The sequence below is a fragment of the Erinaceus europaeus genome, chromosome 12 (assembly GCF_950295315.1).
Source record: "Erinaceus europaeus chromosome 12, mEriEur2.1, whole genome shotgun sequence".
Classification (NCBI taxonomy): domain Eukaryota; kingdom Metazoa; phylum Chordata; class Mammalia; order Eulipotyphla; family Erinaceidae; genus Erinaceus; species Erinaceus europaeus.
In genome coordinates, this window is record NC_080173.1 from 65,741,228 (window position 1) to 65,744,704 (window position 3,477).

Genomic DNA, 3,477 nt, shown 5'->3' on the forward strand with positions numbered 1-3,477 from the left:
ACAGTAAATACAATAGTTTGTACATGCATAACATCCCCCAGTTTCCCATTTAACAATACAACCCCCAGTATGTCATTTATCATCCTTCATGGACCTGTATTCTCCCCACCCACCTGGTTCAGATTTTTAATTCTATAATTAGACACTAAAGCACTGCTTTACCATCCATGGAGTTCCCCATGGTGCTCACATAAGGTTCTAGGGATCGAACCCAGGGCCTGAGATATGGTAAGGTGTGTATTTACCTTCTGTGCCATCTCTCAGATATCTAGATTGTCTTGTTCTTATCAGTTTTATTCAGACACATTTTTTAAGTCACATTTGTTAGCCATATTTGGTTTTATCTATATGCACAGAATAATGTTGATGCATTAATCTGTTTTTAACTAGTGTCTCAATATGTAGTGTAAGATGTGTTTTGTACAAACCACTTTATTTCTATCACACCTGCCAAGATGATTTCTCTATAGAAGTTCTAACTTGGGAGTCAGGCTGTAGCGCAGTGGGTTAAGTGCAGGTGGCAAAAAGCACAAGTACCAGCATAAGGATCCCGGTTCGAACCCCGGCTCCCCACCTGCAGGGGACTCGCTTCACAGGCGGTGAAGCAGGTCTGCAGGTGTCTATCTTTCTCTCCTCCTCTCTGTCTTCCCCATCTCTCTCCATTTCTCTCTGTCCTACCCAACAACGACAACAACAATAATAACTACAACAATAAAACAACAAGGGCAACAAAAGGGAATAAATAAAATAAATTTTAAAAAAAAGTTCTAACTTAATTTTTTCATAGAAGATAGTAACAGTAGAAAGTGTTTTTAAAGTTTTTATCTTAAGGATGAGGGGTTGTTTAGAGAACCAGAGCATCACTCAAGCACATGCAATGCCAAGTATCGAACTTGATACCTCAAGCTTGAAAGTCCAACACTATCCACTGTGCAACTTCCCTGGTCACAATAGAATTTGTTTGTTTTTATTGCTACCACAAGTTATCAATGGAGCGAGCTCCTAGTGGCCTTCCCCCCCCCCTTTTTTCCTTTTAGTTTTGTTTTTGACAGAACAGAAAGAAATTGAGAGAGGAGGAAATAGACAAGGAGAAAAGACACCTACAGACCTGCTTCACCACTCATAAAGCATCTCCCCTACAGGTGGGGAGCAGAGGCTAGAGCCTGGTTCCTTGTGCGTGTTATTGTGTGCACTTAGCTGGGTGAGGCACTGCCTGGCCCCCTGCCACAAATAGAAATTCTTAGTGCTGACAAACTGATCTTTTAGAGGCAGTGATTGGAATTCACAAGGCAAATGGGTTTTGAATTTCAACTCCCCTTTCTTTAAAGTGAAGAAATAAAAAATGCTCCCAGTTTGTGAACTCCGTTATTAATAAGGTTTTTCTTTTTTTGTTGAAAATCAGTGATGATGGAAAACTAGACACTTTATTTTTAAGACTTTAAGATCTGAGGCTTCATGCCACAACACTCCTGTGTAGTGCTGGAGCTCAAACCTGGGCCACATACCTACCAACACATGCACCCTGTCCAGTGAGCTATCATGCCAGCCTAGAAACTAGACTTTGAGTGGTGACCACAATGTAGAGTATATAGGTATTGAATTACAATACTATATAGCTGCTAAAATATCAGGCCTGACATAATAGCTGCACTTGGAGAGTATGTTGCTTTGTTACATGCACAATCCAGGTTCAAGTCCGATCCCCAACACATTAAAGAAAGTTTCAGAGGGGCCGGGCGGTAATGCAGACGGTAAAGCACACATGGCATGAAGCAAGGACTGGCCTAAGGATCCCAGTTTGAGCCCCCGGCTCCCTACCTGCAGGGGGCCAGCTTCACAAGTGGTGAAGCAGGTCTGCAGGTGTCTGTCTTTCTCTCCCCCTCTGTCTTCCCCTCCTCTCTCAATTTCTCTCTGTCCTACCCAACAACGACAGCAATAACAGCAACATTAATAACAGCAATAAACATCAAGGACAACAAAAGGGGAAAAATAACCTCCAGGAGCCGTGGATTCGTAGTGCAGGCACCAAGCCCCAGTGATGACCCTGGAGGAAAAAAAAATACTAAGAAAGCTTCAGTGCTCTGGTCTCTTTGACTCTGTTGCTCTCTCTGTCTCTATCTAAAAAATAACAATAAATAAAAAATACCAAATCTTGTTATCCAAAATCTTATCCATTATGGATTTTTTAAAAACATATTAAGAAGTAAGGCCCTCAATTCACTCGTAGGTAAGTATGGGTGAGAGGACTGAAATAACTCAAGTAATAAGATGTTCGTATGTTTTTATTTTGATGCTAAGGATAAGCATCTCATTTTTTTTAAGTCAGCACATCTTTCATACCTAAATTTGAACCCCAAATTACGTTTTATCAATTACCCCCTGTTATATACCTAAATAACAGCTGTTGGATTTGACTACAAAACTAGGAAAGTGATTTCACTTTCAAGTAGAACGTTTCATTGTTCACAGTGGTTGTCAAAGTAGGTAGGTGTTAAACATTATCACTGAATTATCAGAATCAGTTATACTTATAACCTGGAAATATTTACCTGGGGAACAAAGTTAGATTTTCTCTTTTTTTTTTTCTTTCTCCCAATTTTGGTAGCCATCAAGGCATGAAAGTGACTTAATATTAACTGACTGGTTACTGTCTTTACTAATCCATATACTGATTTAGTCTTTGTCTTATCAACACAGAAAATGTGAAATTTATTTTCTTCTAACTCATACATATTTTACCAGAGCACTACTCAGCTCTGGCTTATGATGGTGCAGGGGATTGAACCTGGGACTTTGGAGCCCCAGGCATGAGAGTCTATTTGCATAACAGTATGCTATCTACCCTCCACCATCTACTTCTAACCCCTAATTTCTACTTCCTACTGTTTTCTCGTGTACAAATTAGTAAATGTTGACAGATGAGTACTTTATACTTAGGTGTAACTTGGCCCTTCAGGCTTCTGTTATAGACCTTGATATTTGCCTCACCTAGGCTACACTTGAGAGATAGATGTCAAGGGGAGAAAGTGCCTCATTCCCTTTCTTACCACCCTGCACAAATGCCTAGAGACAAACAAACCATAGGCTTTAGGATGCTTTTGAGTGTTAGCTCTAGTCCCCTATGGTTTGAGCATGAAATTCCATAACTCTTCTGGAGAAGACTTACGGAATTCCACTCCCCCCCCCTTAATGCAGTACATGGAATTGAACCCAGAATCTCCACTTTCATGGCCCAATATTTTATTTTATGTTTTTATGAGAATGAGTCAGAGACTCTCGTAACAAAGCATAGTTCCACCATCCATGGGGCTCCAGTTATCTCCATGCTTGGCACATTGATGTGCCAGGGATCAAAGCCAGTGTCTCATGCATAGAAGGTATCTACTCTGCCATCTAAGCCACATAAGGGGAATTCTTAAGAGTTTATGGAGTTGATCGTGTTTGTCACATTACTCAAATCATTAGAGAAGCAAGCTG

The 3,477-nt window shown here is 40.5% G+C and overlaps 1 protein-coding gene across 1 annotated transcript in view; it reads left to right on the forward strand.

The window, feature by feature from the left end:
- RPS6KB1 (ribosomal protein S6 kinase B1) overlaps positions 1-3,477 on the forward strand; it is a 62,739-nt gene that overhangs the window by 56,364 nt on the left and 2,898 nt on the right. The window lies entirely within an intron of this gene.